The sequence below is a fragment of the Gossypium hirsutum genome, chromosome A05 (genome assembly GCF_007990345.1).
Source record: "Gossypium hirsutum isolate 1008001.06 chromosome A05, Gossypium_hirsutum_v2.1, whole genome shotgun sequence".
NCBI classification, from domain to species: Eukaryota; Viridiplantae; Streptophyta; class Magnoliopsida; order Malvales; family Malvaceae; genus Gossypium; species Gossypium hirsutum.
In genome coordinates this window covers 45,722,290-45,744,437 of record NC_053428.1, presented here as the reverse complement: position 1 = coordinate 45,744,437, position 22,148 = coordinate 45,722,290, and the positions used below count along the sequence as shown (strand labels likewise).

The 22,148-nt window shown below is 37.8% G+C and overlaps 1 non-coding gene across 1 annotated transcript; it reads left to right on the top strand.

Annotated features, from left to right (window-relative positions):
• The first annotated feature begins 17,273 nt into the window (after positions 1 to 17,273).
• LOC121230082 (small nucleolar RNA R71) lies at positions 17,274 to 17,380 on the top strand. Its single transcript, XR_005928034.1, has one exon. It is a non-coding gene; the product is annotated as a small nucleolar RNA R71 (small nucleolar RNA).
• Positions 17,381 to 22,148: the final 4,768 nt, after the last annotated feature.

Genomic DNA, 22,148 nt, shown 5'->3' with positions numbered 1-22,148 from the left:
TTCATGTCGAACTTCCCTGGCCGAATACACATATAAGCACATAATGCACATTTAGAATTTTTTTTATTTACTTCATGATACATTCGGCCTTGGCAACAATTTCATTAGAAATCCCTATTAGCCACTTCATCAATCAATTATATCATCTACTTAATATTTCATAACTTATCATGCTAGCTGAATATTATTTATTCAAGTTCATCATCTTCATATTCGGCATTAGCATCAAATATAATAGCCCATTTCTTCCCACTTTGAATCTATGCATCCATTTAATCATAGTTTGTTCAAGCACTCATACAACAAGATTCATCCAATTTAACAAGAAACAAAAACTTTATTCCTCCATAGCTACAATGGCCGAAAGATCTAGACATCTCAATACCGAAATTTCTAACATGGGTTGCCTAAAGAATTTGGTAGGGAGTTCAAATTTATCTAGCATTTCAAGTAACTTAACACATCCATATAGCTAACATGCTAATAGTCTCAAGGCTTCAACTAAAACTTTTGAAGCCTCTTAGTCGAATACTAACTCTCTAATAATCCCAAATCCATCCATGAGATAGTTAGAATTTAGACTAATCATCCAAGGGATGTATGAACTTTCAAAGCAACACTAAACATACCTTAATCTAGTGAGCCTTCATAGCCGATTTTTCTCCAAGCTCATTCCCTTCCTTTCTTTCTTCTATTTGGCCAAAGATGTTCAAGGATGAACACTTTTTTTTTCTTTGTTTCCTTTCTTCCATTCACGGCAAAGGGAGGGGCATGGATGAGACCATTTTTTTTTCATCACTCCACATTTTTGCATTACTTTAATCCTAACCCCTTTTTTTTATTCTTTCTAACATGACTCACTAACACAACATGTTTGCAACATGTTTCCACCCATAGCATGGCCGGCCACTATGCTTTAATTTTGGGTAATTTGACATGCAAACCCATCATTTCACAACATGCATTATTAGGCCACTTTACATTTGCCTAGCACATTTCCAAATTTTCTTACATAAGTCCTATTTGATAAAATTCACTTAGTATTAACAAAATTCAAACATGAAATTTTCACACATGCATATGTACATATAATGAGCATCAACTATGACGGTTAATTATCTTTATGACTCGGTTTAGTGGTCCCGAAACCACTTTCCGACTAGGGTCACTTTAGGGGTGTCACAAGTACATTCTTTATCTATGGTGTACCTTATACTACACTGATAGATATAGGATTTACTCACTTCTATATAGCTTGTACTGTGTCTAAGACTCTAGGTATCTTGGTTGAGAGTACTACGAGTGAGGTTACTGTACTGAGTCCATTGGGGTAGTCGGTGAGGGTAAATAAACTGTTTCGAGATGTTCCGTTGGAGGTTCAAGAGGTTATTTTTACGGTGGATTTGATGGAACTTCCTTTTGGAGAGTTTGATTTAATACTGGGAATGGACTGGCTGGTTAAACACCGAGTGAGTTTGGATTGTGCCACTAAACAGATTGTTCTGAGAACTGCAGAGGACGACAAGGTGGTGGTAATAGGGGAGCGTCAGAACTACTTGTCGAATGCGATCTCTGCACTGAGGGCAGAAATATTTTTTTGTAAAGGATATGAGGCGTATCTAGCCTACATCAGTGTTTCAAATTTTGGGGTTTCGTCTATTAAAGATATCAGAAAAGTTAAAAACTTTTCGGATGTCTTTCTTGATGAGCTACCTGGGTTACCTCCAAACTGAAAAGTTGAGTTTAGGATTGAGCTTCTACTTGGTATAGCTCCGGTGTCCATCACCCCTTATAGAATGGCACCGAAAGAGCTTGTGGAGCTTAAGGCTCAGATTCAAGAATTATTAGATCGTGGGTTCATCCACCCTAGTGTGTCTCCATAGGGAGCACTAGTTTTATTTGTGAAAAAGAAGGATGGATCCATGTGTATGGGCATCAATTATCGACAATTGAATAAATTAACTATCAAGAATAAGTACCCTTAGTAAGGATAGATGATCTATTCGACCAATTTCTAGGAGCTTTCATTTTTTCTAAGATTGATCTCCGATCTGGGTACCATCAACTGAGGGTCAAAGAGACTAATGTATACAAGACAACGTTTAGGACTCGTTACGATCATTTGAGTTTCTAGTGATGCCATTTGGATTGGCGAATGCACCAGTGGCTTTTATGGATCTGATGAACTGAGTGTTCCAGTCCTATCTGGATCGATTCGTAGTGGTTTTTAGTGATGACATTCTGGTGTATTCGAGAACTGAGGATGATCATGATGAACATCTCTAAGTTGTTTTGCAGATTCTAAGGGAGAAACGACTGTACGCCAAGTTTAGTAAATGTGAGTTCTGGTTACGAGAGGTAACATTTCTAGGCCATGTGGTATCTGCTGAAGGGATTAGGGTTGGTCTTTGAAAAATTTAGGCTGTTTTGGATTGGAAGCAGCCTAAGATTGCATCTGAGATTTGCAGTTTTTTGGAACTGGCAGGGTATTATCGATGATTTTTTGAGGGGTTTTCACTGGTTGCAGCACCTTTGACCAAGCTACTATGTAACAGAGTACTGTTTAGCTAGACTGATGCACAGCAGGAGAGCTTTGGGAAGCTTAAGAAGGTTCTGACTGAGGCCCCTGTCTTGATACAAACAGAGTTAGTGAAAGAGTTCACTGTCTACAGTGATACATCACATGTTGGGTTGTGATGTGTGTTGATACAAGAGGGTAAGGTAGTAGCATATGCATCTCGTCAGCTTAAGATTCATGAGGCAAATTATCCGAAGCATGACTTGGAGTTGGCTGTAGTGGTATTTGCACTGAAAATTTGGAGGCATTATTTGTACGGTGAGAAGTGTATCATCTACACTGATCACAAGAGCCTCAAGTATCTCCTCACTCAGAAGGAGCTAAATCTTAGGCAGCATAGATGGATTGAGCTGCTCAAAGACTATGACTATACGATCGAATACCATCCTGGTAAGGTCAATGTGGTGGCGGATGCACTAAGTCGTAAAGTTATGACTGATTTAAGGGTAGTCTATTGGTGATGGTAGTCTATTGGTCGAACTTCAGGTTAAACCAATGTGGATTGAGCAGATTAAGAGTAAACAATTGGAGGACGAGTCATTGGGTCTTCGTTTCCGTCAGGTTGAGAGTGGGGATACTGTGGATTTTAGACTGAATAGCGAAGGGGTGCTCTATTTTTGTGGAAGACTATGCGTACTGAATGATACTGATTTGAGGCAGTCTATACTACGAAAGGCGCATAGTCGTCCTTATGCTATGCATATGTGGATTGAGCAGATTAAGAGTAAACTATTAGAGGACGAGTCACTGGGTCTTCGTTTCCGTCAGGTTAAGAGTGGGGATACTGTGGATTTTGGACTGAATAGCGAAGGGGTGCTCTATTTTTGTGGGAGAATATGTGTACCAAAGGATACTGATTTGAGGCAGTCTATACTGCGAAAGGCGCATAGTAGTCCTTATGCTATGCATCCTGGTGAGATTCAGATGTACCGAGACCTTCGTAAGTTATATTGGTGGCTAGGACTTAAGTGGGAGGTTACCGAATTCGTGGGTAAATGTTTGACTTGCTAGCAGGTTAAGGCCAAGCATCAATTACCTTCAGGTTTGTTGTAGCCAGTTAAGATTCCACTTTGGAAGTGGGAGAATGTGACTATAGACTTCGTTAGTAGGTTACCCTTAACTCCTACTAAGAAGGATTTAGTATGGGTCATTGTGGATTGATTGACCAAGTCTTTCCATTCCATACCAGTTCGTACTGACTACTCATTGTAGAAGCTGGCTAAACTATATGTGTCTGAGATAGTGAGACTGCATGGGGTACCAGTTTCAATAATATCTAATAGGGATCCTCGCTTCACGTCTCAGTTCTGGAAGAAGTTACATGAAGCTCTGGGTGCAAGATTGGACTTCAGTATTGTGTTCCATCCTCAGACAGATGGTCAGTCAGAGAGGGTGATTCAGATACTGGAGGACATGTTAAGGAGTTGCGTGATTGATTTTCCAGGGAGTTGGGAGGATTACTTGCCGCTAGTAGAGTTTGCTTATAACAATAGTTATCAATCTAGCATACGGATGGCAACCTTATGAGGCATTATATGGTCGTAGGTGTCACCCTCCTTTATGTTGGACTGAGTTGGGCGAGCGGCATGTTCTAGGCCCTGAACTAGTTTCTGATTCTGAGGATAAAGTTAGACTGATTCAGGATCGACTAAAAACGGCATCAAACAGACAAAAGTCATATGCCGATATGAAATGACGAGAGATAAAGTATTCTATGGGGGACTTCATTTTTCTCAAGATCTTGCCATGGAAGAAGGTATTGAGGTTTGGACGTAAAGGTAAGTTGAGCCTTAGGTTTATCAGACCTTATAGCATACTGAAGCGAGTGGGACCGATTGCCTACCAGTTGGAGTTACCTCCAGAGTAAGATTAGATTCACGACATGTTCCATGTTTCTATGATAATACACTACTGCTTTGATGCCACGCGTATTATTTCAGTTGAGGAGATTGAGGTTAGGCGAGATTTGACTTTTGAGGAGGAGCTGGTTCAGATATTAGATTGTGATGTAAAGGTTTTAAGGAGGAAGTCTATCCCACTGGTTAAGGTTCTTTGGCATAATCAGCTCTGAGGAGGCCACGTGGGAGCCTGAGGATGCGATGCAACAATAGTATCCTCATCTGTTCTGATCAAGTAAAATTTTGAGGCCAAAATTTTCTTTAAGGAGGGTAGAGTTGTAACGCCCTAAAAATCTTTAATATTTATTTATTTATGTTGTGACACAATTGTGTATCTGCTTCAGTGGTTATGTGTTCTAAGAGTGTCTGAGAAGTCTTGGGTTCAAGCCTTGGCTTATGCAAAATTTTTGTTTTAAATGAATGAGCCCTTGTCTTTAGTCAGTAGGTTTATAAATAAACATGGGTATAACATGACAAAATGGGCCTGTTGGTCTGATGGTTAAGTAGTGTAGCAAAGTGCTGAGGGACTTGAGTTTGAGTCCTAGTGGGTGCAGTGGAATGTTTTAGTCAAACCAAACTATTGAAGAGTTGTAGTGGAATTTGAATTAGGTGGTTGAAGGAGGAGTAGATGGTTTTGAGGGATTTGGGGAGGAAAATATGGGAATTTGAGGATAGTGGGAGAGTTGATGCCGAACTTGAACTCTTGTCTCTCAAGATTTCGGCTTTGGATGGTAGTTTCTCTCCATTTCAGTTTCTTTCGATTTTTTTCACTTCTTAGATGCTGAATATTACTAAGGGTTCATTCAGGTATCTTTCTTTTTCTTCTATTTTGACTTTGTTCTTCCTACGGCAATTGTTCCTCCCCCTTGCTTATTGATTTTCTCTTCTTCTTCTACTCCTCTAACAAACTTGCTTTCTTTGGCCGAACACTCTTTCTCTCACTCTCATAACTCTTTTGGTTTTGGCAATTTTATCTCTTTTCATCTTGTTTGCTTCCTGCTATTTTGCACCCTTTATTTTTCTGGCTGCCGACTTCTTTTCTTCTAGCAGAAACCTGCCTTTTCTCGCCATTCACTCTTTGTTCTTTGACCAATCAATTTTTGGTGCGCAACAGCTGTTTCCTCCCTCTCGGCCATAGTAGTTGCTTCACCAAACACCTCCCTTTTGCTGCCGGTTTTGCTACCTACAATCGCTATCTTTAGTTTCTTTCTTTTTTTTCTTCTTCTAGATTAAGTTGCTGAATATTACTACGGGTGCGGTTGTTCTATCTTTTGTCTCTATCGAATCGTTGTGCTTTTGGCCTTCTATTTGGATGTAGGCTGATAGTTTCTTTCTCTATACTTGGATTTGGGTCTTTGGTTCTAACCGTGGAGATAGTGATCACTCCTTATCAACGGTTTAATTATACAAGGCCTCAGTTGTTCAAACAAGGTTTGGAGTGCTTAGGAATGGCGTACGCATTTTTCGTAGCCAGGTGTGTAAACATAACCTCGCAAACTGAAATCGGTAAAAATCCAGAAATTTGAATTGTCGATGCCACACGGGCGTGTGATGCGTGATATTCGTAACAGGTTTTAAATATTTATAAATGAATCATTCTTAAGACTAACTTATTATCACGATTACGGCAAGTGTACCTATCGAACAGTAGTATAGTTTAGCAAGACCGGATTGTCGAACCTAAAGGAACTACGAATACTAGTATTTACTTCCTTTTTATTATCTAGCCTAAAAATTAAGAGGTTTGGTTATCTAAACTAATTACTAACTAAGAATCCATAGAAAGAAAACTTGGGAAAATACTTTTGGGAAAATTCGATTGATTGAGACAATAACAAAGGAAAAATCCACCTAGACTTCACTTGTTATTTAACTCTGAATCAGGCGATTTATTCATTTGTCTTGATCCGTAGAAATCCCTAAATTATATTATTATCCCTCTCGAGACTAATAACGTCTAACCTTAGGTTGAATAATTGAAATCTCTTTCTAATTAACACCCTAGAATTACATTAACTTGATCTATGGATTCCCTTATTAGGTTTCACCCTAATCCAGAAAAATCTTGTCACCCTATCTCTAGGCACGCAATCAACTCCGCTTAATTATGACAATTTTACTCTTAGACAGGGTCTATTCCTCCTTTGAATAAGAGCGTTAACTTGAATCAATATCTTGGAATATTAAAACAAGAATTAAGAACACATAATTAAGAACAAGTCAAATATTTATCGTACAATTTAGATAATAATAATAAGATCTGTCTTAGGTTTCATTCCCCTTAGGTATTTAGGGGGTTTAGTTCATATTTATGAAAGAAAACATCTCAAAAGAATAGAGATAACAAAACATAAGAAAACCCAAACTCCTGAAGGAACTTGAAGGGAGATCTTCAGTCTTGATGATAAATCCGGCTCTTAAGATGGATCAATCGGCCTTCCTTGAGTAATTCCTTACTTCCTACTCTGCGTTCCTCTCTTAAGTGCCTCCTCAGGTGTTTAAATAGGCTTTTGAATGCCTAAGAGCCCTCAAAATTGGTCTTTTTCGAATTGGACTAAACTTAGGCTCGGCAGGGACACGCCCGTGTGACACGCCCATGTGCTATTACTTAAGGCCATGGTCAAGGCTGTTAAATGGGCACGGGCGTGTAGTCTACCCGTGTAAGTCGTGCTTCGATCCTGCCAAATGGACACAGCCGTGTGACACGCCCGTGTGAGAAAGTCCAGGCCGTGTTGATTTCCTACGTGGGTCTATTTTCTCCGTTTTCGAACCGTTTCTTGCTCTTTTTACTCTCCTATGCTCACCTAAGTATAAAACATGAAATTAAAGGATTAGGAGCATCGAATTCACCAATTCTAAGGAGAAACAATCCATAAATACGCTAAGCATGCGATAAAAATATGTATAAATTATGGTTTATCAAATACCCCCACACTTGAGCATTTACTTGTCCTCAAGAAAAATCTCAACTCAAAATCAAAATAAATTCTTCTCGATTTATAATCTCTATCAATAATATCTCAAAATAATCCATAAGTATTAATTCATTGAAAATTCAACTAAAAGTTCATCAAAGTTTCAAACATTCCAAGTTAAGCATTTTATCACGAAAACATAGGTGTCTCCCTTTATTTAAGTGATTACCTTTGATCAAAATATCATAAAGTTTAACATCCTTACTAAAGATTCACTCAAATCACTTAAGGTGTTTAAGGATATCAATAAAAGCACTCATTAGTCAATATGAAAAGTTATTACCATAGGCTTGCTTGAAAATCAAATCTCCACCACTATATATTGAGTTGATACATCAATCAAAAAGGTCTTTTAGAGGGTTGTAATGCGGCTTTGGTTAGAGGGTGTGGTCACAAGCTGAAAGAAAAGGTTAGAATCGAGATTGAATTGAAAAATCACTTAGCTAGAAAAATAACTAGTCATTAATTAAATACAAGTGAGTTTCTTCTCAGAATATGAAATTAACATTCAAGCTCAAAAACGACGAATTACAACTAATATGTATTGAAGTACATTCGTTTTTTTATAACAAGTCAAATATTTAGAAGAGCAAAACATAGTTAAGCAATTAGTTCAAATCAAATCTCGAAAAAAATAGGGATCAAATTAGGGGATTTCAACAATAATGGGTTATGGGTTAATATTGAGGGTGAATCGATTAATGGCTTGTTAGGCTCAAAGGGGTTCACTAAGGGTTAATTATGAAGGTAGGCTTTTATGGAATGAGTGGGTTAAACCTAAGTGTCTTTATCATCTTGACATATCAAATCAAATGGTGTGGTCTTGACATGTATAACCAAGCAAGTTCTAGAATAACAATTCAATACTAACGCACTCAAAGCAACAATAAAAGTGAGCATGAAAGAAATAATAAATGCTTTAAAGGCTCAAGATCTCACAAAAAATTATGGCTTTTTGATGTTCAAACTTGTGAATTTTAACTCAAGATAATACTTAAACTTCGGGAAACAACCTAAAAGTTTTTAATTCTTCAAAAATCAACTTATCATGCTTGATTCACTAATGTCTTAAAGTTTAAACAATCAATGCATAAATGTCTATGTTTTAATTCAAGACATATCAATAAAAATCATAGGTTAATTAAAATTCATTCTAATAGTGATATGAGTGATTCACGTGAGAAGAAGACAGAATTCGGGGATGTTTAAAGATGATATAAAAGACCCCCCACACTTAAGATGTACATTGCCCTCAATGTACAAAGATAGATATATTGAAAAAGATAGATTTATAATCATAAGATGGGAGAGAATTGAAACTTCCTGAATGATGAATGAACTCCTTGAATTGGAGTTATGGAGAGCACTCGGCCAAAGCAAAAATGAGAGTGGAGGAGGATACTCTGGTGGTGGTCGAGGTTCATTAATCCATAAATCCAGCGCCAAAAGAATATTATATCTGGCGGTAGCTATGGTCGTGGTCGAGCAGGACATGGCAGTCGTGGAGAACCTTTCCCGATGGAGTTTTTAGTTCCTATGTGATGATGAGCTTTGGAGCTCTTTATAGCTATGATAGAATTAGGAACTTTTAAGGGAATATAAAGAAGCATAATTACTCATAATGAAATAGCCGAAATTAAAAATTGTAAAATAATAATTATAAAACCTATTAAAAATAAGCTTAAAGAAAAATAAAAAGTAGTCTTAAAATAGAATAAAAGTTTTTAAACATCTTCATCGCTAGATGGTTCGCGAGGTAGGGGTGGCGATGAGATGTGGAAGTGCTGACAAATCTATTGTAGAGTAGCATCAATGTTATCGAAGTGCTGAAAACACTGTTGCTCGAATCGAGTAAGGCGCTCAGAGATGTCAGCGTATAAAGCCACCGCATGAACTGGACGAGAGGGGGGTGGTGGCTGTGTCGGTGGAGGGACATCATCAGCAATGTCCTCTGAGTCCTCCTTCTAGGTGGACTAGGCGAGGCGGTACTGAGGAGGGTATGTGCCACGTCGTTTCTCGATCATCCTCATACTTAGCATGCTCGAGATGCCCTATGGGGACATCTGGCCAATGAGAGTGAGGGAGGATGATTGTGCTACTGTGTTGAGGAGCCCAAAGTGCTGAGCCAGTTGAGTCACATAGGTTCCGATAGAGATGACCCCTTTTTTGTGCCGCTCCATCTGGTGGCGAATGGCGAGGGCAATAAAGTATGCAGGGTTGATGACGTGGCCATTCGCCATACTCCATAAGAAGTAGACATCGTGGGCGGTGATGACGCTGGTGCTCTCTCGTCTCCCTGTCAGAGTGTGAGCCAAGATGGCGTGTAGATACCTCAAGGATGGAGGGAGAGCCGATGCATTGGAGAGACTAGGATCGTAAGTGGCTGAGGCAGGGACGAGGTCCCTTCAGCATTTTGAGGGGGAGTAATGGATGTGGTGGTGAGGGTTTTGAGTTTATTATCGTCCATGAATTCCTCCGTGTATAGCCCTAGTGCAATTCTGAACTTGGGTACGCTCAACTGGCGTACTAGACCACCAAAGCGGAACTGGACTGTTACAGGATCGTCAAAGTTTTTCATGACGGTCTGAAGATGGAACATTGAGCAAAGTTCCAATGTGAACTCGAGATACGTCGGCTCGATGATATCAAAGAAGAGCCCCCACGGGACAGTCGTTAGGAGGGCTCAGACCGCGTTCGCCAATTGAATCTATTCGAGTGCGGCCCAATCAATGCAGTGGCCCAATCAATGCAATGGCCCACACCTAGGGGTCGGGCCCGTAATATCTGATATAATTCCTCTTGGGGTCCCAAGGGAACCTGGAGGAATGGGTGCCTAATCTCCATGCTAGGACCTGACGATGACGCTGCTCCTTTCCTCTTCTTCGAGGTGGGAACAGCGGTCTTCTTACTACGTGAGGATGACATTGTACTTGCGTTGAAAAATCGAAGGTCAACCAATACGTCCCAAAAATAGTACGGAAGCACAAAACTAAATAGGAATATTTCATGAGACTTACGTAATGGATGGAGTAAACAAAAATACTAAATATATCAAGTTATAGGATTATGGGAATAATGTAACACCCCGAACCCGAGACCGTCACCGGAGTCGAACACGAGGTGTTAACAGACTTTTAAAAATTTTCCAGACACTGCCAATCTGCGTAATAGTCGCTTTAAAAATCATATCTTGAGTTTCACTACTCGAAAATCAGTTTCATGATTTTTCCCTGAAACTAGACTCATATGCCCATCTACATATTTTTTTCTAGAATTTTTGGTCGGGCCAATTAATACAGTTTATTAGCCAAAGTCTCCCATGTTACAGGGATCGACTACCCTGACCTTTGCGCATTACGACTTGGATATCTCCTTGTACAGGGCTCCAATACTGATGCCGTTTGTTTCTATAGAAACTAGACTCAGAGAGAAATCTATACATATATGTTATGACTCCTAATTATCTCTGGTTAATTTATGGTAAATTTTCAAAGTCGAAACAGGAGATCCAGAAACTGTTCTGGCCCTGTTTCACGAGAACTTTAATATATCTTAATATACTGTTCATATGATTGTTTCGTTACTTTCATATGAAAATAGATTCATCAAGGTTCGATTACATAATTTATTCACTATTTAATTCCATTCCTACAAATTTTTGTGATTTTTCATATCCACACCACTGCTGCTATCAGCATCTGTTTTCAAGGTAAACTTTACCTATTTCGTGGTTACCATGGACCAACTAGGGTTTTGTCATACATAGGTCCACATATGATCATATTTAGCCATTCCAATGGCTGATCATTTTCCCAACACTTCCATTCCAAACCATAGTCACATCATGAAACCATATATACATACATAAACACAAATGGTCTAATGCCATACTCCACTTCTACAAGCCATTTTCGCATGGCTGTACACACATACATCACAAAAAGTGCTTAAAACAACAAGGGGTAGTCCTATACATGCCATATCCAGAGTTCAACTAAAAGAGTACCAAAAGAGCTTTGATAGTGTGGATGACTTCGACTTCGATGATCCCGAATCTGATAGCTAACGAACAAAGTCTATAAAACAGAGAGCCAAAGCAACGGGGTAAGCATTTTAAAGCTTAGTAAGTTTCAAGTAATGAAATCGGCTTTGACTAAAGTATTATATTCACATAGCTAAATGAATCACTTTATTAATACACATTCTCATAATCATGCTTACTTCACAATTCGTCAACATATATACACACACAAGGTATCAACCCATATAAAAGCCCAAAAGTTCGTTAGTCGATTGAACGAATACTATTTAAAACGAATCGACTTTTCTGAATCACATGCAAACATACCTTATCATTTGGGTTTGTTGAGCGTATTAATTGAATTTATTACAGCACAAAACGCTCACATTCATACCCAAGTTTCTTCGGAATTTAGCCGGATATTACCACAAGCACAATTGCCTTCGGGTCTTAACCCGGGCATAGCAACTCGCACGAATGCCTTCGGGTCTTAGCCCGGATATATCAACTTGCACAATTGCCTTCGGGTCTTAGCCCGGATATATATCAACTCGCACAAATGCCTGCGGGTCTTAGCCCGGATATATCAACTCGCACAAATGCCTGCGGGTCTTAGCCCGGATAAAATCACTAGCACAATTGCCTTCGGGACTTAGCCCGGATAAAATTCAAATGCTCATGCACATATATATCAACAATCATGACACATCCATATTTCACTTTCGTTACTAAGGCTCAAACACAAAGCATTTATTAGACCTTTCCAATTTTGGCTCAATAGCCACACACAAAGAACATGATTTCAATTGGCTTTATAACATAGTCTCTATGCACATTTGACTATCCATCATAGGATGACTAATCATTTCAATATAATTCAAGTAGGGTCATTACTCGAAGACTTACCTCGGATGTTGTCGAACGACTTCAATGGCTATTCAATTACTTTTTCCTTCCCTTTATCGGATTTAGTTCCCCTTTGCTCTTGAGCTTAAGTTCAACAAATTTTAAAATAGTCATTAATCGACTATTCAAGTATTACTTTCAGAATAATATATAAATTGATTCGACTTTCACACACATAGATTATAGTAAGCTTTATAAAAATCAATAAATAATTCATTAGCAAAATTTCATTAATGTTTACAACAAAATCACATATTCACTACGAGCTGTTTTCCCTGAGCAGCAGTCACTAAATTATTTATAACTGGAGCTACAAAACTTCAAATCACTTGCCGTTAATTTTCCCTGAATATAGACTCATATATCTTCCATCCATAAAATTTTCAGAATTTTAGGCTTGGCCAATCAATACCAGATTTTTCTTAAAGTTTCCCCTGTTTCACTGTTTGACTAATCTGACCACTCTTCACTACGAATCAAATTTCTCATTTTACAGAATTCCAAATGTGTTGTATTTGATTTCATTTGAAACTAGACTCATTAAGGAGTTTAAGCATATAAATTTTATCTTATAATCATTTTTGTACAATTTATAATGATTTCCTAAAAATAGAACAGGGAATCTAGTAGTCATTTTGACTCAGCCCCACAATACTTCAAATATCTCAAGATCGGTAACTTTTTAGTTCTTATAGTTTCTTTTGTAAGAAAATAGACTCTTCAAGCTTTAATGACATAATTTACTCAGCTTCTAATTCAACTCCTACAAATTATGGCGATTTTCCAAAATCACCTTACTGCTGCTGTCCCCAAGCAGATTATTACCAAATCAAATACTAACATTTGCATTTCACCTTAATAGCTAACTTAGCAAACCTTAATTTAACATATAATTCACACAGATCACATTCCAAGCATTCACTCTATTCTATCACTTAAGGTACAAACATTACTCAATAACTTCCTAATTCAAGTACACATTCGGCCTTGGTACATAATAAGGTAGTCGATTCCTTTCCCTTTAGCACCCATTGCTCACATATGATTATTTGTATAGCTCAAACACTCATCTATCTTTATCATGAAACAACAAAATTTACCATTGTCAAATACCATAGCCGAATGTCATTAAACCTAAACCACCATGAAAATTTTACTTATCACCTCATACCTTATTATCAAATTGAACTAATTATGCTTATAAAAATAATATCAAAACCGAAACCTTTTGATAATTAAGCCTCTAATTATTTATTACAATTACCCAAACAAAATTTTCTCACATTTAACACTTATATACCAATCAATTGTTGAAGACAAACAAAATCTCATTTCCTCCCTTGACAACCACAACCGAAAGCTCAAACCAACATCTAAAATTCCAAAATTTCAAATGGGCTAATATGGAACTAGCTAATTGACATAAACTAAACTTAAAATTTCAAAAACTAACAAAATTTTTACTAACCTTCTCAAGCTTCAAGTGACCGAATGTTTCCCTTCTATCTTCCTCTTTACAATCGGCCAAGAAGAACCAAGGGTACAAGCTTTGTTTTCATTACCTTTCTTTTTTCTTTTATTCTTTCTTTTATTCATTATAACTCCAATAACCCAATTTCTTATTATAATATCAAATTCAACAAATATATTGCCCATCATCAATCCATCTTGGCCGGCCACTATAAGGGAATTGGGCAATTTGACATGCAAGTCCACCCTTGTGTTGACATGCAATAATAAGCCCTTTAAAATTAGCCTATCATATTTCACCATGTCTCATGTTGATCCCTATTTAATAATTCCTCATGCAATTGGCAAAATTAGGAAATGAAACTTCCACATATGCATGTACACACACATAATAAACATAGAACATAGCAATTAATTATTTTTATAACTCGGTTTTGTGGTCCCGAAACCACTTCCCGACTAGGGTCAATTTTGGGCTGTCACAAATAATGTAACGGGAATATGAATGAATGCATGTGGGTAAGCATAAATTTCATGAAAGAAGGAAAAAAATGAAAAGAGTATAGCTAATGTAGTAACTAAAATGACAAAATTTTTATAAACAAGCATGAGTATTTTAATATTCTAACTATGAATATTCATTCAAAATAGTTCAATAGAGCAGAAAAATCAGGAAATAAGCCACATATTTAAAGAAAATAGAGAGAAAAGAGTAAACAAACGCAAAAGGAAACAGCTTGGGGCGTCGGAATCGATGTTATAAGCGGCACACGGGCGTGGGGGGTAGGGCGTGTAGAGTTGCAGCGGCTAAGGTTAGGGATTTTTGGGGAGGGAGATGATGAATAGCGAGGGATTTATATAGATTTTAGGGCACACGGCCGTGGGACACACCTATGTGGCCTAATTTTTGCCCGTGGGTTTCGCAAATTTTAAATTTGACCGCGTCTGACATTCAGACCATGCCCATGTTCTTTCGTCATGTTGGTGCACACGGTCGTGTCACACAGCCGTGTCTTGCTTTGTTCGCTTCTCCCATGCCCGTGTACATAGGTCCACGCCCGTGTTCATTTTGACAGTGTCAACCATGGGTGGATGGCACGGGCGTGTCGCACACCCGTGTTACATTCTCAGTTTTAACCACGGTTTCAAGGCACGGACATGTCTCACGCCCGTGTTGTTCTGGCAGTTTCACCCAAGGCCATATCGCACGGCCGTGGCAACTTATCGCAACTCGTGTTGGGGAAAAAATCTTGCCCCGTTTTAACACGGCCTAATGCACGTCCGTGTGCCTGGTCGTGTGGTCTTTAGAAAGCTTGCGTTCCATGATTCAATTAGTATGTTAGATGCTAAGAACTAAGATTTAAAGAAATTAACACTGTTAGTGCTAGGGTTTCTTCCTGAGAAGCGCTTATTTATAGTCTAAGCTCGACTTACCTCTCTTCTGCATGGTCAAGATGGTGCGAAGAGTTTACACTCCTCATCCCTGCTATAAACTTTATCAACATAAGGTTTAAGACGAGTATTGTTTACCTTAAATGTGTCGAATTTGAGATGATTTACCTCGACTGTACCATATTGGAAAATACTGAGTACCGAAGATGAATTTCTTCATTAGGTTCAGAAGTGGTAATGCGAGGATCTACTGGATCTAGTAGTACTTTGTCTCCAACCTTAAGTTGATTTGGTGAGGTATTGGGCTCGTTCTGGCTCGATTTCAGTTTATCAGGTGTTCTCGATTTCTATGTCCATCATTCATCTAACTCCTCGATTTGTAGCCCTCATTCTTTATAGATAGGTCCTTTATTGTTGTTTGAACATGGCTCATATGCGTTCTTCGTAACTCTTTCCTTCACAGAAGGTTTCAGCACATGATCAGTACTAGTAGAATGATTTATACAACCACCTTCAATTTTCGATGTGTTACTGAATTACGAGCTTGAAGGGTGATTGTTTCGTCTCTCACACGAAGTGTGAGTTCACCTGTGCTAACATTAATAATGCTTCTAGCAATCGCTAAAAAGGGTCATCCTAAAATTAAAGGTACGTTACTATCTTCTTCCATGTCTAGAACAACAAAGTCTACTGGGTATATAAATTTATCGATCTTAACAAGAACATCTTCAATGATACCCCTAGGAAATCTAATGGTTTTATCAGCCAATTGAATGCTTATTCTAGTTTGTTTGGGTTTCCCAAGACCTAGCTGTTTAAACATTTTATAAGCCATAACATTAATGCTTGCCCTTAAGTCAGCCAATGCATTATGAACATCTATAGTACCAATTAAACAAGGAATCGTAAAACTCCCTGTATCTTTTTATTTGTTCGGTAGCTTATTCTGTAATATGGCTGAGCAAACTGCATTCAATTTCACATGCGACGCCTTATCCAACTTTCGTTTATTTGTTAAAAGCTACTTTAAGAGTTTGACTGCGTTTGGCATATGCGAAAGAGCTTCAATAAATGGTAAATTAATATGTAACTTTTTTAATAATTTAAGGAATTTACTGAATTGTTCTTCTGTACGGTCTTTCCTTGTCGCGTTTGGGTATGGCACACGAGGTTTGTATTCTTTACTTACCGATTTCTGGTCATTATGGTCCACCTCACCCTTACCTTTACTTGCCATAGTTTCTTGCTTCGGTTCTGGTTCAGGTGCAACTAACCCTTCCGCATATTGAATGGCAATTGCATTGATTTGCTCCCTTGGGTTAGATTCAGTGTTACTCAGCAAACTACCTTGTGGTCATTCAGAAATCATTTTGGCAAGTTGGCCTATCTGAGTTTCGAGCCCTTGGATTGACACTTTTTGATTCTTAAGGGCTGTCTCGGTATATTGGTAACGAGTTTCTAACACTGAGATGAATTTTGTTAACATCTCCTCAAAGTTCGGCTTCTTTTCTTGCTGGTAAGGTGGTTGTTGAAAACTCGGAGGATAGTGTAGCCTTTGTTTTCCTTGACCGCCCCATGAGAAGTTGGGATGGTTCCTCCAACCTGCATTATAAGTGTTACTATACGTGTTATTTTGGGGTCTAGAGTTATTGTTACCCATATATTGGACTTGTTCCTCCTCGATACTAGGGTTGAAGGGTTGATATTCTGTGCATGCTCCTCCTCCATTCGAATCGCACCTCATCACTGGATATACCTGAGTAGAACCACACAAACCATTAATCTTTTTATTTAAGAGTTCTACTTGGTTAGATAGCATAGTAAACGCATCGAGGTTCAAAACACCGGCTGCCTTTGTCGGCTTTGTCCTTATAACTTGCCACTAATAGTTATTCAGTGACATCTTCTTAATAAATTCGTAAGCCACCTCAGGTGTCTTATTATTGATAGTTCCACCAGCGGCTGTATCAATCATCTGCCGAGTCAAAGGATTCAGGCCATTGTGAAACGTTTGAACCTGTAGCCAGAGTGGTAACCCATGGTGAGGGCATCTTAGCTTAAAGTCCTTGTATCTCTTCCATGTATCGTAGAGTGTTTCTAAATCCATCTGCACAAAAGAGGAGATATCATTACGTAATTTGGCTGTTTTAGCTGGCGGAAAATATTTTAATAAAAACTTTTCGGTCATTTGTTTCCAAGTAGTGATTGACCATCGTGATAACGAGTTCAACCATTGTTTAGCCTTATTCCTTAACGAAAAGGGAAACAACTGAAGGCGAATGGCGTCATCAGAAATGCCATTAATTTTAAATGTATCGCAAAATTCTAGGAAATTTGCCAAGTGAGCGTTGGGATCCTCGTCCTGCAAACCATCAAACTAAACAAACTGTTGTATCATTTGAATTGTGTTAGGTTTTAGTTCAAAATTATTTGCAGCAATAGCAGGTCTAACTATACTTGGCTTAGTTCCTGTTAAATTAGGTTTAGCATAATCATACATAATGCGTGGAGCAGGATTCTGATTTACTAGATCAGCAGCAATCGCAAGAGGTAACGGATTTTCTTGGTTTTCAGCCATCTCCTCGGTTGTGGTTAAAGTATCATCCTCGTGCTCGTCCTCTATGTATCTTAGGCTTCGCCTTATTTCTCGCCTATTTCTGCGAACAGTACGGTCGATCTTATCGTCAAAAGTAGTGGTCCTGACGGGTTTCTTCTAGTCATAAACTAGAAAAACCTGTCAGAAGAAAATAAATGAAGAATTAGAAAATAAAATAAAAATTTAAATTGCAATAAAAGTAAAATGGCTAAAGTAATGAAAATCGAGTGTTCCTAATATCCTAGTTCCCCGGTAACGACGCCAAAAACTTGATGTGTGATATTCGTAACAGGTTTTAAAGATTTATAAATGAATCGTTCTTGAGACTAACTTATTATCATGATTAAGGCAAGTGTACCAATTTGACTATGAATCAGATGATTTATTCATTTGACTTGATCCGTAGAAATCCCTAAATTATATTATTATCCCTCTTGAGATTAATAATGTCTAGCCCTAGGTTGAATAATTGAAATCTCTTACTAATTAACACCCTAGAATTGCATTAACTCGATTTATGGATTCCTTTATTAGGTTTCACCCTAATCTGGCAAAATCTTGTCACCTATCTGTAGGCGCACAATCAACTCTGCTTAATTATGATAATTTTACTCTTAGACAGGGTCTATTCCTCCTCTGAATAAGAGTGTTAACTTGAATCAATATCCTGGAATATAAAAACAAGAATTAAGAACACATAATTAAGAACAAGTCAAATATTTATCGTACAATTCAGATAATAATAACAAGATCTATCTTAGGTTTTATTCCCCTTAGGTATTTAGGGGGTTTAGCTGTATTCAGTACTAGTTGGAGTGTAGGGTTGAGTAGGTTGATTATATCCCCACAAGAAGTGTAGGGTTGGACGGATATGGCGTGTAGGGGTTGGTTGGGTAGGATTCTTATGACTGCATATATGTGACTGTTACTGTACTGAGATGGGCTAAAGCCCAAACTAGACTGACACTATTACTGAAAAAGGGCTTATGCTCAAATTGTGATTATCTGTATACTATCTATTTTTGTGCATGAGGATTACACACAAAGTTTTTGTAAACTCACCCCTTTTGTTTGACTGTGCAGGTAATCCCCAGACATAGGTGGATCGGTGCAGTGAGGGACTCAAAGGTGGCCATAGAACCGCATCTATTTTCGTATTTGATTATGATTATAAGTATAATTATTTGGGGTATTTTTAATGTAGTAAGGCCTTTATGGATTTTTACTTTAATTTGAGATTTGTTTATCGTTGCTTATAATTCTTAATCACTAGTGTTAGGGAAACATGGATTTTCAAAAGTTACAAATGTTTTCTTTCAAAATACTCACTACTACATAAATCGTTTTAAAAGCTTTCGCAACTTATAACAATGTGTAAATAAATGGATAATGTTTTGGAAACAAATAACTGGATTTAGAGAGTAGTTAAGATAACAAAAAGGATTTATCAACGATTTAGTTTTCGAAAGCACTTTCATGTGACATCGCCAGATTCGACCATAATGTCTAGGCCGGGTTTGGGGTGTTACATGAGCATCCTAATATAAGCTCTTATGGGCTTCCTAACAAGGCTCGCTTGAACTTCCTGTTACCTTATCCGGTGCTTCCTGATAATAACTCTTCGGAGTTACCTGATAAGCTCTATGAGCTCCCTGATTAAAACTCTTATGAGTTTCCTAGTTAGCCTCGATAAGTGTCCTATTACATGGCTCATCTAAGCATCTTGATATGTAGCTCGAGAGTGTGCTCTCTGATTAAGTGCCCTAATGGGTACCCCTGATTATGAATTGGCGGTTTATAGTTTTGTACAGCTTGTGTTACTACCTGAGTATCCATCAGTATTTCAATAATTCAACGGACAAAACTTTTGACATGAGAAATTATGAGATTGAAAGAGTTATATCCAGAATACTTCTGAAATACTTGAAAGGAGTGTAGCATGATAAGCTCATACATACATATTTAATATATATGTGAATAATGTGACTAACATACTTGTTTGAGTGTATATGATTAGACAAATTTTCCAATTTGTTGGGAATCATGTTATTGTATGCTTATTTGAATGAATGTAATTGGTAAGTTTAATTCTTGTTATACGAGCTTACTAAGCATTAAATGCTTACTGGGTTTCATTTTCTCTATTTTATAGTGCTTGAAAGCTCACAAAGGTTGGAGATCAGTAGGAGCATCATTACACTATCCACTAACTCATTTTGGTATAAATATTAAACTTATTTTGGTATAATGGCATGTATAGGTTAACTTGGCCATATGATAGCTTGTAAATGGATGTTTGTAAACTAGTCATTGGTATGGCTAGTGATGTTTGATTTGGTATATTATTACAAAGTTATATCATGTTAATAGATATAAGTGTATGGTATGGTTAGATTAAATTAAGGTAAACTATATGCCTTAACAAAAAAGTAAGTTTTGCTAAATGAAAATAGGTGATGTTATATGATACATGTTAATAATTTTTGCTTGGTTTAATGCTTGGAATTGGTTGATATATATGTGTAAGTGTTTTGGTCGGTTGATGGTAAAGTTTGGAAGAGAAATAAAGCTAGGAAATAGCCTTATTTTGTCTACACGGATAGACACATGCGCGTGTGTCTTGACCGTGTATGACACAAGGCCTAGCACATAGGCATGTGGTTTGGCCGTCTGTCCCCTGTATCTTAAAAATTGAGAAATAGAATGCTCAAAATTGGGCACACGTGCAGAGACACGAGCATGTGTCTCAAACATGTGTGCTGCACGGCCTAGAACATGCGTGTGTGTCATAGCCATGTGAAACCTGCACTCAATTTGTGAAAATTAAATTGACCACATGGCCTAGCAAACTGGCATGTGGTAGGCTGTGTGGCACAAGTCAAAGAGTTACACAGGTAAGGACATGGGCTGGGACACGGCCAGCCCGTTTGCCTCACATCGAATACCCACACGGCCTGAGACATGGGCATGTCACTTAGTCGTGTGAACCACATGGCCTACTCACACGGGCTTGTGATCCCTGTATATAAGAAAAGTTTTGAAATTTTGCAAAAAATTTTCTGAGTAATGCTTAAATGGGGCCTCGAGGGTCTATCTAAGGGACAATATGATTAATTTCAAATATGAATAGTAAATTTCTTAAATTGCCTATAATTATTCTATAAACTTCGGTAATACTCTATAACCTTGTTTCGGTGATGGATATAGGTTAGAGGTGTTACATTTATTAGTATCAGAGTTACGGTTTAGCCAATTCTCAGATTAACGTAGTAAGTACGAGTTTAGTTATACATGCCATTATATACTTTGTGATAGTGTGATATCTTCTGACCATTTTTAAATATGTTGTTCATATAGTAATGTCATCGAACCAAGTTAGAGTTGAATCTGTGGAGGCTGAGAGCACTACTCAAGCTTTCATTCAATGAGTTGTATCTAGTAGTAGTAGAAGGCCCGTATCTGAGGGCCGAGTTGAAGAGGAAAAAGAAGCCTTCTTTCAAATAATGAACGAGTGGTTCACTGAATATTTAAGAACTAATCCTGCTGTACAACAACTTCCCCTCCTATTCCTCAACCGGTTCCAAAAATACCACAGGCTGCTGAATCTGTTAGAGTTGGTAAGCCTCCGGTGGATAAAATCCGTAAGTATGGGGATGAGGAATATAAGACTACTACCGATGATGATCTAGAGAGAGTTGAATTTTGGTTGGAAAATACCATCAGGGTTTTAGATGAATTATCATGCGCACCAGCTGAGTGTTTGAAATCTGCAGTTTTTTTTTATTAAAAGACACAACTTGCCATTGGTGAAATACCTTGATTTCAGTTGTATTGAGAGAAAATGTTACATGGGAATTTTTCCAGACTGAATTCAGAAAGAAGTACATTATTCAGAGATTTTTGGATCAGAAAAAGAAAGTATTTTTAGAGCTCAAACAGGGAAACATGACAGTATCTAAATATGAGTAGGAATTTGTTCGTTTAAGCAAATATGCAAGAGAATAGGTCCCAATTGAGGCTAATATGTGTAAACGTTTTGAAGAGGGATTAAATAAAGATACCAAACAGTTGATTGGAATTCTTGAATTAAGGGAATTTATGGTTTTGGCTGATTGAGCTCATAAAGCCGAGGAATTAAGTAAAGAAAAGAAACAAACAAAGAGAGAAGCTCAGATTTTTGGTAAAATATTTATGGGCAAGTCACAATCATCTACTTCAAAGAAACCAAAGATGTACCATGATCGTTCTACCACCTTTACGAGATATTCTGGGAAAGAGTGAGGCTCTCAATGTTTTAACCTGAGATCCTCAT